Genomic DNA, 14,332 nt, shown 5'->3' on the forward strand with positions numbered 1-14,332 from the left:
CTGATTGATTTCACATATTTGTACGCCTATATAAGTAAGATGAGTGGTATCCTACTGTAGTAGCCTACTCAACATAGTGAGGACATGGAGCCAGAAGTGGAAGGTGAAAGGCTAGGATTGCATGGTGGTCAAAGGAATAGAAGGGGACAAGCACCTCTTTTGAGAGGTGGCCGTGGGCCTCGTCATAGAGGAGGGCTTAGGCCTCACCAGAGAGGTGGCCGTGGGCCTCGTCATAGAGGAGGGCTTAGGCCTCACCAGAGAAGTGGCCGTGGGCCTCGTCATAGAGGAGGGCTTAGGCCTCACCAGAGAGGTGGCCGTGGGCCTCGTCATAGAGGAGGGCTTAGGCCTCACCAGAGAGGTGGCCGTGGGCCTCGTCATAGAGGAGGGCTTAGGCCTCACCAGAGAGGTGGCCGTGGGCCTCGTCATAGAGGAGGGCTTAGGCCTCACCAGAGAAGTGGCCGTGGGCCTCGTCATAGAGGAGGGCTTAGGCCTCACCAGAGAAGTGGCCGTGGGCCTCGTCATAGAGGAGGGCTTAGGCCTCACCAGAGAGGTGGCCGTGGGCCTCGTCATAGAGGAGGGCTTAGGCCTCACCAGAGAAGTGGCCGTGGGCCTCGTCATAGAGGAGGGCTTAGGCCTCACCAGAGAGGTGGCCGTGGGCCTCGTCATAGAGGAGGGCTTAGGCCTCACCAGAGAAGTGGCCGTGGGCCTCGTCATAGAGGAGGGCTTAGGCCTCACCAGAGAGGTGGCCGTGGGCCTCGTCATAGAGGAGGGCTTAGGCCTCACCAGAGAGGTGGCCGTGGGCCTCGTCATAGAGGAGGGCTTAGGCCTCACCAGAGAGGTGGCCGTGGGCCTCGTCATAGAGGAGGGCTTAGGCCTCACCAGAGAGGTGGCCGTGGGCCTCGTCATAGAGGAGGGCTTAGGCCTCACCAGAGAGGTGGCCGTGGGCCTCGTCATAGAGGAGGGCTTAGGCCTCACCAGAGAGGTGGCCGTGGGCCTCGTCATAGAGGAGGGCTTAGGCCTCACCAGAGAAGTGGCCGTGGGCCTCGTCATAGAGGAGGGCTTAGGCCTCACCAGAGAAGTGGCCGTGGGCCTCGTCATAGAGGAGGGCTTAGGCCTCACCAGAGAGGTGGCCGTGGGCCTCGTCATAGAGGAGGACTTAGGCCTCACCAGAGAGGTGGCCGTGGGCCTCGTCATAGAGGAGGGCTTAGGCCTCACCAGAGAGGTGGCCGTGGGCCTCGTCATAGAGGAGGGCTTAGGCCTCACCAGAGAGGTGGCCGTGGGCCTCGTCATAGAGGAGGGCTTAGGCCTCACCAGAGAGGTGGCCGTGGGCCTCGTCATAGAGGAGGGCTTAGGCCTCACCAGAGAGGTGGCCGTGGGCCTCGTCATAGAGGAGGGCTTAGGCCTCACCAGAGAAGTGGCCGTGGGCCTCGTCATAGAGGAGGGCTTAGGCCTCACCAGAGAGGTGGCCGTGGGCCTCGTCATAGAGGAGGGCTTAGGCCTCACCAGAGAGGTGGCCGTGGGCCTCGTCATAGAGGAGGGCTTAGGCCTCACCAGAGAGGTGGCCGTGGGCCTCGTCATAGAGGAGGGCTTAGGCCTCACCAGAGAAGTGGCCGTGGGCCTCGTCATAGAGGAGGGCTTAGGCCTCACCAGAGAGGTGGCCGTGGGCCTCGTCATAGAGGAGGGCTTAGGCCTCACCAGAGAGGTGGCCGTGGGCCTCGTCATAGAGGAGGGCTTAGGCCTCACCAGAGAGGTGGCCGTGGGCCTCGTCATAGAGGAGGGCTTAGGCCTCACCAGAGAAGTGGCCGTGGGCCTCGTCATAGAGGAGGGCTTAGGCCTCACCAGAGAGGTGGCCGTGGGCCTCGTCATAGAGGAGGGCTTAGGCCTCACCAGAGAGGTGGCCGTGGGCCTCGTCATAGAGGAGGGCTTAGGCCTCACCAGAGAGGTGGCCGTGGGCCTCGTCATAGAGGAGGGCTTAGGCCTCACCAGAGAGGTGGCCGTGGGCCTCGTCATAGAGGAGGGCTTAGGCCTCACCAGAGAAGTGGCCGTGGGCCTCGTCATAGAGGAGGGCTTAGGCCTCACCAGAGAGGTGGCCGTGGGCCTCGTCATAGAGGAGGGCTTAGGCCTCACCAGAGAAGTGGCCGTGGGCCTCGTCATAGAGGAGGGCTTAGGCCTCACCAGAGAGGTGGCCGTGGGCCTCGTCATAGAGGAGGGCTTAGGCCTCACCAGAGAGGTGGCCGTGGGCCTCGTCATAGAGGAGGGCTTAGGCCTCACCAGAGAGGTGGCCATGGGCCTCGTTTGAGAGGTGTAGGTGAACGTGGTAGAGGACAAAACCACAGACCTAGACACCGGCAGCAACTGCAAAGGGTGTCGAATGAAATCAGAGCTATGGTTGTAGACTATGTCATAAATCATGGCATGACAATGAGTGCAGCAGCTACAATGTTTCAACCAAACCTCAGAAAATCATTGGTGGCCTCAATCATCAGAACTTTCCGCAATGAAAACCGGTAAATCTTCAGAATCCACTAAAATTTAAGCTACTTGAAACTGTTACAGTGAATTAGTGTATGAAGCATGGCAGTGTGTACCACAGATTGTGATGTGATTTCTGTAAATTTGTTCTTATTGTGACTTTCTCCCTGCAGAATAGAGACCAGGCCACATAGGGGAGGCAGAAGCAAAATTCTGACTGAATAACAAGAGCAGGCTGTGGTCAATATGGTTCGGGTCAGAAATGATATTCGCCTTACAGAAATTCGGCAACACATCTTGGACAATGACGACATATTCAGAAATGTGGAAGCCATAAGTTTGCCGACTATTGCACGGGTACTGAAATGACATCAGGTGTCTTTAAATCAACTATACCATAGCTGCTTTTCCACTGTCGGGCCAGTGCGAGCCAGTGCTAAGAGCGTGCCGGGCGGGGCCAATGGCCTCGAGTCGCAAGCACCAAGACCAAAAGTAAGCTGCGTTTCCACTATCGAGCCAGTAGCCTCGCTGTGCAAACCTAAAGCCCGCCCTTTACACACCTCCTTGGATCAAACGTCACGAAACCCCTCCCCTTTCAGCGGGGAGATTGAAAGTAAGTCACGGTAGTGTGATCATCGAACGAAGACACCGGCAGCAACTGCAAAGGGTGTCGAATGAAATCAGAGCTATGGTTGTAGACTATGTCATAAATCATGGCATGACAATGAGTGCAGCAGCTACAATGTTTGTTTGCTCCTTTCGGTGTTTTCTTTGTGGAAGATGAGACAGCGAAACCAAGATGCGAAGACGGAGGCTCAGCGACGTTTACACCGAAAGCTTATGTTAGCTGCAAGGCGAAAAAGAACAATACAGCGACGTGGAAGCCGGATACAGCGAATGCAGAAACGCCTTGTAATGTTGGTGATGTCTGTTCTGATGCAAGAAGTGCTCTGCAACAGTTGTTTATGTAGCAGCAATATTTGTAATATATTACATTAATAAATCACTTTTTTATTAATGAAAAGAAGCGTTGTTTTCATGACCTACACACAAATCTTTCGTCTAACTTGGTATTACATCAAACAAAATGTTGCACATTATCTACACGCTACTGCAAAAAATAACTACACAGTTGTACTTCTAGCATAATTTTTTATGCCTTTATTTAGGTACAGATACAGGTACAGTGTATGTTATGTTATCAAGGTGTGTTGGTGAGTTTTTGTGGGGTTTTTTGGACGATGTAAATAAACTTATACATCAGATCTCACTTTTATAGGATCTTATTTGCATTTGTCCAAAATTTTATTTTTATCACGTCTTCGTTTCTGCAGACGCCGTCAAACTGGCGTTGTATATTGTCCTCGGCCCAAATGCTTAGAAGAGCCCTGTATTAGTAATTCGGCGAAATGCGCTTCTTACCGCAGACACACTCCGCCTTTCACTTTGACCACGCCTCAAGCCCCAGCTGGCCCGCTTTGGCCCAAGGTTTTCGTAGGGCTGAAAAACCCCGGCCATTGGCCCTGAGGAAGCACCGACGAGGCACGATCAGGCCCCGGAAGTGACAGTGGAAACGCGACTGGCCCTGGCACGCACTAGCACGCCCGCTTTTGGCCCGACAGTGGAAACGCGGCTCATGTGCCTTTTGAAAGAAATACAGATAGAGTGAAGCAACTGAGGAATGAGTATGTTCAGGTATGATCAATTTGCCAGGTTTTGGGGGAGAAAAAACCCCTAAACATTCTATCATTGTAATCGGTAATTGTTTTTGTCTTTTTAGAGGGTGATGGAGCTAGATGCTCATGAAAACCATCACAAATTCTTATTTTTGGATGAGGCAGGCTTTAACCTAGCCAAGACAAGGAGGAGAGGTCGGAATTTAATTGGCCAGCGGGCAACTGTCGACGTACCTGGACAACGTGGAGCCAATATCACCATGTGTGCAGCTATATCAGAAGATGGAGTGGTTGGACGCAGACCTCGTGTTGGGTCATATAATGCAGTTCTCCTCATAGCCTTCCTTGATGAGCTAAATTTGGTCTGTAGAGCTAATGGTGTGACCTACGTAATAGTTTGGGATAATGTTCAGTTTCATCATGCTCGAATGGTCCAAGCATGGTTTCAGGCCCATCCGCAATTTCTCACCCTGTATTTACCTCCATACTCCCCTTTCCTTAATCCAATTGAGGAGTTTTTCTCCTCATGGAGGTGGAAGGTCTATGATAGGCACCCTCACGAACAAGTCACTCTTCTCCAGGTCATGGATGATGCATGCAATGACATCACAGCAGATCAGTGTCAGGCCTGGATTCGCCATGCCAGAAGATTCTTTCCAAGATGTTTAGCAAATGAAAACATCCATTGTGATGTAGATGAGAACCTGTGGCCAAATCCACAAGACCGGGTTGATGGAAACCATTCAGTTTACAGTATACTGTATTGTTTTTGTTTAGTTTTTTTCTTCTTTTTTTTAGCTAAAATTTTCCTTTGGAAAACCTATGTTGTGATTTATTTCATCAGTAAATTCCACATTACAGTATTTCAATGATACCATTGTGTCTGTACTATTCTCTCTAGTCTACAGTAAAATAATGAAACCTGAATCACATATTTTGTACAACTATATTTAATGATTGTACTAGCAAAAACACATTGAAACTATGGGTAACTTGTGTATGGGTGATCTAAAGTAATGTTCCTATGATATTTCATAATAAATTCGTTTTTTGAAACAATGCTTCTGCTAATGTAAGGCTTCTTCAAAGATATGAACGCAATATGCAAAGTTTTGAACACTGGACAGCCTGTGTTACAAATAATGACTGTTTTGAGTTTTGTGTCTAGAGTTTTGAAAAATCACATTAAGGTTCAGTTATTAGTGCAAAAACTATTGTAAAAAACTGTAATCTTAATTTAAGTGACAATTGGACAATTTTAGTTGACTAAACTAAAAAGATGTCAATGGGGTAACAAGTTATTTTAAGTTGAAACAACTATTTTTTTTACAGTGCAGTTTGGATCAATATGTTATTTAAGAGATTTAAGTACTGTATAACACGGCTTTCAGGTGCTTTCATTTTTAAATAGTAGCTCTTGTTTATAAGGTTGTAGCCCCTGTTCAGTGATGTAGTGTGGAGTGCAATCAGCTGTTTCATTATCTGAAATATGCTTGTATATTAATTGGCACAGCTAACCAAAATTTCCCCACAAAATTTCACACTCGCTGGCTGGAGGTCAAGCACACGACCCAGAGTTAGTCCAAACACACAGTCTTTAATAATAATCCACAGGGGAACAAACAGAAAATCCAGGGCCCAGTTTTTCAAAAAATATAATCTGGATCAAATTGGTCCGGATTTGGAAATCCCATGTTTTGCTATCCAGTGAAGGATCTGAGGATCCTCAAATGCAAACTGTGTGTGTGTTGCTTTAAGAGAGCAACCATATGTGTTGTGTTTTACTTTCTTTTCCATATTCTTCATTCATTAATAATCATTTAATCATTTAATTATTCCATTTAATCAGTAATTTATAATAATCATTATAGTCATTTATATATTAATTTCATTGATTCATTAATTGATTAGTCATTTATATTATGTTATATTATACATATTTTTCCATTGTTGTTAAGTCTTATGACTGTGTGGTTTCATGGCCTGTTTGTCCTCATGAATAAGAGATATGATTAACTGATCTATCTTACTTTTATGACAGTTTTTTAAAGGAACATTGGGTTGGATCACTGTGATCCAAATACCAAATTTCAGGATTACCAAATCCTGTTTACCAGAGCCTTAAATGGAACCAACCGTGTCGCCTACTGGCTTAGCAAAGAACAACAGGCAGGCAAAATACCAGTGGCCACAAATAGCCATTGTTTTTCATTGTTTTAATTTTAATTGAAATGTCTTAACTACTTGCAAGAGCAACCCAAGGTGGCATGCAACATAATCCTTGCATGCATTGTTTTGCATAATATTGCAACCAGGCGTCATGTCCCTCTAGATGACAATTTTGATGAACCTGAGCCTGAAGTAGAAACAGAACAGCCTCCAATGTTCTTACATAATGAAGGACACACTGGACATGCAATTGTGGGAAATTACTTTCAACTAGGCTATTGAATGACTGAGTACATCTGTTGTGGTCATTGCCATTATAGAGCTATGAGCAACAGTGACATTTATTTGACATCTGATAGTTTGGTTATTATTTTGTTGTTGTTGTTTACCATATCTCATCAGATGTGACATGCTTCATATAGGCTTCAAATATGAGGGGATTTATATATCATCAGTAACCATTAAGTTTGTGATCATTCACTTAAAACCTTTTTTTTTTTTTGGTTTATTTGGTTCAAAAAATCACAACTGAATCCACCCTTCTGATGGGATCAGGATAATCCTGTTTTTTTTTTTTTTTTTTTTTTTTGATCAAATAGATCCCAATCTGAGTTCAAAGTTTTGAATAATCCATAAGAGCAGATTTGATCCAATCCGTGTGTCAGGATTTAGTTGTGTTTCTGTCATGTTTTCCTAGTGTTTTCCCCCCCATGTTTCCTATTCAAATGGTTTAGTCCTCGTCTCCCCCTTTTGGTTCATGTTCTTTTGGTTCAGTCATGCCCATGTTTGTATTTCCCCCTCGTCATCCTGTTATCTCGTTTGTAACCATGCCCTGTTTGTTGTGTATTTAAGTCTGTGTCAGTTCACACCCCATGGTTCGTCGATAACGTTGCTTCTGTCTGTTTTGCGCCATGTTCAGCGTTGTTTTCTTTATTAAATATCAGTAGGGTGACCAGACGTCCCGAAAAATTCGGGACAGTCCCGAAATCTAAGCTGCTGTCCCGAATCCCGAATCCTGCTGTAATTGTCCCGAAAATTATACTGAAGCAAAATCTTAAATAGTTATTGTCTGATAAAACATAAAAAACTGCCCGTGGAGCGAGGTTGAGTCATCCTGCAGCCTGGCAACCAGCCCCCGCCGGCTGCTCATTGGCTGCAGCATCTTGTTTTTTTTTTTTTTTTTTTTTTAGATATACCGTAGACGCGCATTAAGATATGCACTGACACGCTTTGATCTCGCCGCCGCGCGGTTCACGGAGCTCTCAATAGTTCCAAACAGCTCCGTGCTGTCAATGTGTTTGAATGGGTTTAAGTAGGATAGACAGCAGTTTTACAATATTTGCAGCAATTTCGAGTAATTATAAACACATAATGTGCATTGATTGTGTATTGATAACTTCTCTGAATACACTTTACAATCGCATTTTATTCTGGGGAGTGATAAAGAGACAATAATATGTTCTCATCTTTGGCAGTCAAACGTTTACCTTAAGTGTAACTTTTATTCAGTTAAATAATTGAAATATATAGTTCAGTTCTATTTAGTAAATATTTTGAGGAGTTTTTTTGTACTAAATAATACCTATGTGCATTAATGATCCTGACCATTTAAAAGATAACATTTTCTAATATAGTATTTATATTACAGTTATTGTAATATTTAAGGTTAAATACATCTGAATGTGTATTTGGACATGATCAAACACTCTTTTTTATATGTTTCGATTTAACGATTTAATGTTAAATAAAAAAGTAATTTACTCGTGTTTTATGATATTCAAATATACAAAAGTGAAAATTATAAAAGGCAAGCAAAAATGGCATTTAACATAATAGAAAAGATAAAAATAGTGTTTAAAAAAACACAAGGTAACGAATTGCATTCAGCATACATTTTTATCGTGTTTCTTGAATGCAGTCTTTACTGAAACTCATTCAACCTCCTACAGAGAGAGAAATATTGCAGAAAGACTAAAAAAACGTAAATATGTGACAACTACTATCTGGTTATGGTCGCTATTAAGGTGTTTTTCACGTTATCTAACTGCATTTACAGCGTAACTGTTTATTTTTTAACGCTAAACATTAACTTTAACACGCTTCATAAAATACCCCCCGTCCCGTCCCGTCCCGTCCCGTCCTGTCCCGTCCTGTCCCGAATTTCAACCAATCTCATCTGGTCACCCTAAATATCAGTGTTATTTTACTCCAGTTCCTGCCTCATCATCTTCACTCCTCATCCTGCTTAAACTGTGACACTGTGATCCAAAATCCCACTGGATTCCTTTGGAAAAACTGGACCCTGGAAATGATCAAACAGGCAAAGGCTAGAATCCAACAAAGTTGGACTGAGTTTGGGGAAAATTGGTCTTGTAGTTTTTGAACTACCCAAACCTCAGGATCTCCTGTTCTTGGCTCATTTTGAGTCAAACTTGTGAGTTCACAGAATCGTTTACAGAGACCACAGTTTTCCTGCGGAATTGGGCTACTTTCATACTGCCTTCATGGGTTGTTTTTCATGTCCGTGGGTTAGAGTGACACTAATAACGTAATATTTAGCCCCTGGAATGCCAATTTTACCAGAGGAATCTGCGATTGGGCTACTTTTGGAGTAGTTTTCAGTAGCAATTGGGCAGGTTTTGTTGCAAAAACCTGGCAACCCTGACAGAGACTGGCTTTGACCAGATCATTTGATTAAGTGTTTTTAAGAAATACCGTGGAGTAAAAAGTATGTTATTATGCTTTGAAATGTAGTGCAGTAGAAGTTTCTCTAAATAAAAATACTTAAAAACACTGACAAAGTACAAATACTTGATAAATGTACTTAAGTCCACCACTGGGGGGTGCTGAAGGCTTGAGCTCAGTAAAGACCTTGGCCCAGCTCAAATGAAAGGAAAGGAGAAGGAAAAGCAAAAGGACGTGTCGTGTGGCCAGGTGTGCTGTCCCATACTTGGAATTGTGCTCTGCATTTTAGCCATCCAAGTACGCACACGCGGATTCATTGACATACTTGTATAAGTTGCATGTGTACAGTATATTAGATCTGTGAATTAAAGTGACGGCAGCATGATATTCAGTCCCTGCTGCTGTCTGTGCAGTTAATATCAATCAAACCACAGCAAAATCACTTACTGCTCAGGACTGAAACACTTTATTTGACACTATTGTGGTCAAATAGGGTGGCTGTGAACACACTGTGGACACATAATTGTTCAAACACAATATAAATGTGAACTTTGTGTAAGAGGTGCCCTGTAAATGAGGTTCCCCCTTGGGTTACCGTTTTAAACATGAGCCTGATCTGAAGGACAATGAGGTAAAGTGTTCAACAATTCATTCAAAAGCCTGCTGAAGTTGCTAAATCATATAGAGAAGGGCTTAGTAAGCAGGAAAAGGGTACAATATTTTGACTGCTAAAGTTAATAGGTGGTAAAGATATTAAGATATTTGCCTAATATATCACCTATACCTGCCTGGAAATGCTAAGAACAAACACGAAAGTAGTCAAGATTCTTTTGAGCATAAATGTCAATATGTAGAGGGTTTTATAGGAAGTAAAACAGTTGACATGGATTTCTTGGACAAACACAAAATGGATGATTTAATTTAGATGCTTGAGCAAAATATTTTTAAGTTGCCTATCTCATAGTTTAATGATTATTTTGGACAAATATGTATTTTAGAGCTAATCTGAAGAGCAAAACCTTACATAACACAAACACAGCCAATTCCAGTATAGAATAGGCCATTTTTACAAGATAAAAAATGGGTATCTGTTGGATTTTTGTATTAAATTAATTAGAAACGTCCCCTGATGTAAAAGAGATAATGGCTTTAAGTGAAAATGTAAGTCGCTTTCGATAAAAGCATCTGTAAATCCATCCATCCATTTTCCAACTGTTGGGTTGCTACTAGAAAGTGTTTTATAACATGTAAGTGTATTATTTACATGATTTTTGTAGTTCAAGTTCAAGACATAATACAAGTTGCATCAAATCTGTGGTTCCACGTTGTAGCATAACCAAGTGTAAGGGGTTATCATAAAATAAAAACCGTTTTTATTTTATGATACATCTCCGACCGGAAACTAACAATGAAATGTATTTTTCTACCTATTAGATTGTGTTTTTTTAACGTCTACACCTACCCCAACCCTAAACAAAAACAGTATTATTGTTGTAGAGTGTGATAAAAATAACGTTAGATTGATGTGCGCATGCCTTCTAGTCTTTACCAATAAAAACTGCAGGGCGGGGCTTGGCTCTATGGCGGTTGTTGATTGGATGTTGAGATGTGGGCGTGGCGCTCAAAAGTATGCTGATAAGCCTGCCGTTATAAATTAAGGGAAATAACATTTAAAGGTTGTATCAGTGATTTCTAGCCTAAAACATAAAGTGTCAAATTCAGCTGACCTTTCTTCACGATCCGCTCGCTGCCTGCCCCATAAATTGTCTGTGAAAAAAACGCGTCTCTCTGGTCAGCCTAGGGTCCGAGATATGCCAAAAAAACAATCGGCGCTATCAACTATTCCACAGTTATTCCATGGAATGTCTGGATACTGGATTCTGATTGGCTGGCAGGTGTGCAGTAAAACCGTTTAATGCACAGGTAGTTCCAAGTCAGTTTAATCACCGTTCTATATTAATGCGCTGGATGCACGCAAAAGCACAGAGAGAGAGAGAAAGAGAGAGAGAGAGAGAGAGAGAGAGAGAGAGAGAGAGGTCGGAGATCACATTGTGCTGCGCACATACATCAACTTCTTGTCAGCGTTTGCCTGCGATCCTTATTAAAATAGCCTAGATACTAGATCGCTACATTATATTCCTCAGCAACGGGGCGGTAAAGCTGCTGTTTTTGAATGAATTGTTGTTTGTAGAGAGAGACGCACAGCATGCAGGCAGGTAACGTTACGCACACACACAACTGTCATCTCTCTTGCCTTCACACTCTCTCTTGGTCGATCGATAATCTACTGAAACAAATGCTATATTTCATTCAAATAAATGTGATTTTACCGGACTATTTAATCTCTGTGTCTGATTTGAAGCGGGCAGAATGCTAGAGCTGCGTGTCATAACTGACGAAAATAACCGTCTTTTTTATCCATTCAGTCAAAATTTGCACTGCAAATATCAATCCTAGTTTTAATTTGTCTATAACCATGGAATAAGCGGGATAATCAACGGCTTGCCGTGCGTTAAAGGATTTAAAATGCACTTCGCGGAGGCAACCACCCTCTGCTTCGCGTTGGGCGGTTATTAGCCTCCACGTCGTGCATTTAAAATCCTTTAACGCACGGCAAACCGTTGATTATCCCTTACATAAACAAACCGTGTTCCAACCAATCAGCGTCAGGGGGTTCGTGTTGTGGACTTTCCTACTGGTGCAGGGATGTGAGGGAGGCAGAGCGAAAGTCCACAACACCAAACCCCTGACGCTGATTGGTTGGAACAATGTTTGTTTTTATCTGTGGAAAGGTTGGTAGTGCCGATTGTTTTTTTTTTGCCATATCTCGGACCCTAGGCTGACCAGAGAGACGCGGTTTTTTCACAGACAATTTATGGGGCAGGCAGCGAGCGGATCGTGATGAAAGATCAGCTGAATTTTACACTTTATGTTTCAGGCTAGAAATCGCTGATACAACCTTTAAGTTGATTCACAAATGTTACCCTACTAAAGCCTTTCTTAGAAAATATAAGTCAGATATTGAAGTGAACTGCTGCTTCTGTCATTCCTCTGAAGAAGACTTCATTCGTTTTGGCAATGCACCGATACACAACAATTTTGGTCAGATTTTGTTATGTTTACTCAAGCTTATTTTGCAAGTGACTTTTCTTTTTTGCTTTAAAGATGCTTTCTTTGGATTGTTTGAGTACTCAAAAGAGAATATAGGGAAATATTACATCATTAATTAATGTTTGCCGTTGGCTAAATTCACATTCACGAACAAAAACTCACTGGCTCTAAACCTCTTTTCTCCTTGTTCAGAGTGGACTTGGGAAAGTATATGGAAACTATCCAAAGTTCTGTTCATTTGAAAACATTGAAAATTGTATCTTTATATTCTTCCTTTGTGTCTCCTTGAGATGGAATCGTATTTTGTTTATTATCCTGGCAACAAGTCTTTATTTGTGTGTGTGTGTGTGTTATGTCTTTTTGTATATTTGTACTTAATTGTCTGATTGTTGTACTGGCTAATAAAAAAGCCCGCAGTTATTGGTTTGATTGGAGAAAAGCAGTACATACCTAGAACATCACTAGAACATCCAGTTATAATATTTTGATTAAACATTAAAAATTGTAACATATACATGGATGAATTGCTCACGATTTATGACATGCTTTTATAAAACTTTTGAGGTTAATTTACATGTCACGCATTAAACGCGCCATGCTTTTATTATGTGAGGAGGATGTTTGTTTTCCACTCGCACTTCCGGCTTCGTCACTGCTGAGCACTGCTGTCGGCGCTGGAGCAGCAGGAGTTGACAGCTGATCGTCAGTGTGCTCCCTAACTAGGTGAGTTCTTCATGTGCTGCCTAGGGCACACACAAACACAAACACAGACACCGTCGCTGCTGTCCGAGACTTTCCTCCTTGATTCTGCAAATGAAGCGAGAAGAGCGCGTTTTGTCTTGATGCGGATCAATCAGTCTGTAAGTTAACGTGTCTGATAACTGCATGATCACACATATATACTGTATATCTATGCGCGCTCACAGAGATGTGTGTCGTGATGTAAGAGTCCATAATGTTTCGACGTTTCCTTCATATGGATCATCGGGTTTCCATGGTCTCTCTCTCTCTCTCTCTCTCTCTCTCTCTCTCTCTCTCTCTCTCTCTCTCTCTCTGTGAGTCGTGATGTTGATCTGTTGAGAGTCACTGCGAGTCGAAAGCACATCAGATAATAGTGTAATCGAGTAATACACGATGAGGCTGGACTGCTGGACCCTACAGGAGTGATTCAGAAAGATGTCAGCCTAAACTTACTCTGTATGTGACCTAAAGCAGACTAATCCTTGACTAAATGATCTGAAACTTAGTTTTGCTTCTACGTTACTATGTTCAATATCAGACAGATACCATTCCTGCTTCCAGACTCAAATCACCACCGGATTACAGACAGAAAGTGAGGGCTGGGTATCTCGATTTGACAATATGAATGAATATAGATTCAATACAAATCCTACATTTATAAAAAATTAACAGTGAACATAAGATTACAAGTGGTTCGTTAATTAAAGGAAATGAAGATCCACAAACCTGTATATAAACACTTGTTAATTTTAAGTCCACTTGGGTACAATAAAACAGAACTCAACTCTATATTTCAAATGTTTACGATGAATAGACAGAATTGATTTCATCAGATGAAAAACTGATGCTGGGAATTACTAGTCAGAACAGTCATATGTCAGACATTAAGACATAAAATCTCACAGCATTAGTTGTAACATGTAGACTGCAAGCCTATGAACGGTGTAGATACTTCACCCAAAAATAAAAATCCTGCCATTTATGCATGTATGAATTATTTCTTCTGTTGAACCCAAAAGAAGGTATTTTGAAGAATATGGAAAACCAAATCCCATATATTTTTTCCATATTATGGAAGTCGAGTCATTTGGGCCTATCAGCTGGTTGGTTTACCCATATTCTTCAAAATATCTTAACTTGTGTTAAACCGAAGAAAGAAATTCATACATGATGAGGAATACATTTGTAAATGACAAAACTTTAATTTCTGGGTGAACTAACACTTGAACACTGGACTGACGGTAGGCTCAAAGCACAGTAACACTGCCTCACTGGAAACTAATTTATTTGCAAGAAAAATGTTACATTTCTATGTGAAGGTGAGGTTGATATCGGGAACACACCTGAATCCACCATTTCAAGCAATGAATGAATAACGGACTCTCTGTTGTAACACAGCGCAAGTTAAATAAGGGGATGACACCTAGTGGATCAGACTAGTGATAAGATTAATGCTTGTGTAAATAAATATCAAAAAA

The 14,332-nt window shown here is 42.5% G+C and overlaps 1 protein-coding gene across 2 annotated transcripts in view; it reads left to right on the plus strand.

The window, feature by feature from the left end:
- The first annotated feature begins 12,767 nt into the window (after positions 1-12,767).
- hycc2 (hyccin PI4KA lipid kinase complex subunit 2) overlaps positions 12,768-14,332 on the plus strand; it is a 38,802-nt gene continuing 37,237 nt past the window's right edge. Inside the window, exon 1 of one of the 2 annotated variants that reach the window (XM_073845347.1) lies at positions 12,768-12,836. The gene's annotated coding sequence lies outside the window, so the exon portion shown is untranslated. The other variant, XM_073845348.1, reaches the window with a different exon arrangement.

Source organism: Garra rufa, chromosome 8 (genome assembly GCF_049309525.1).
Source record: "Garra rufa chromosome 8, GarRuf1.0, whole genome shotgun sequence".
Lineage (NCBI taxonomy): Eukaryota > Metazoa > Chordata > Actinopteri > Cypriniformes > Cyprinidae > Garra > Garra rufa.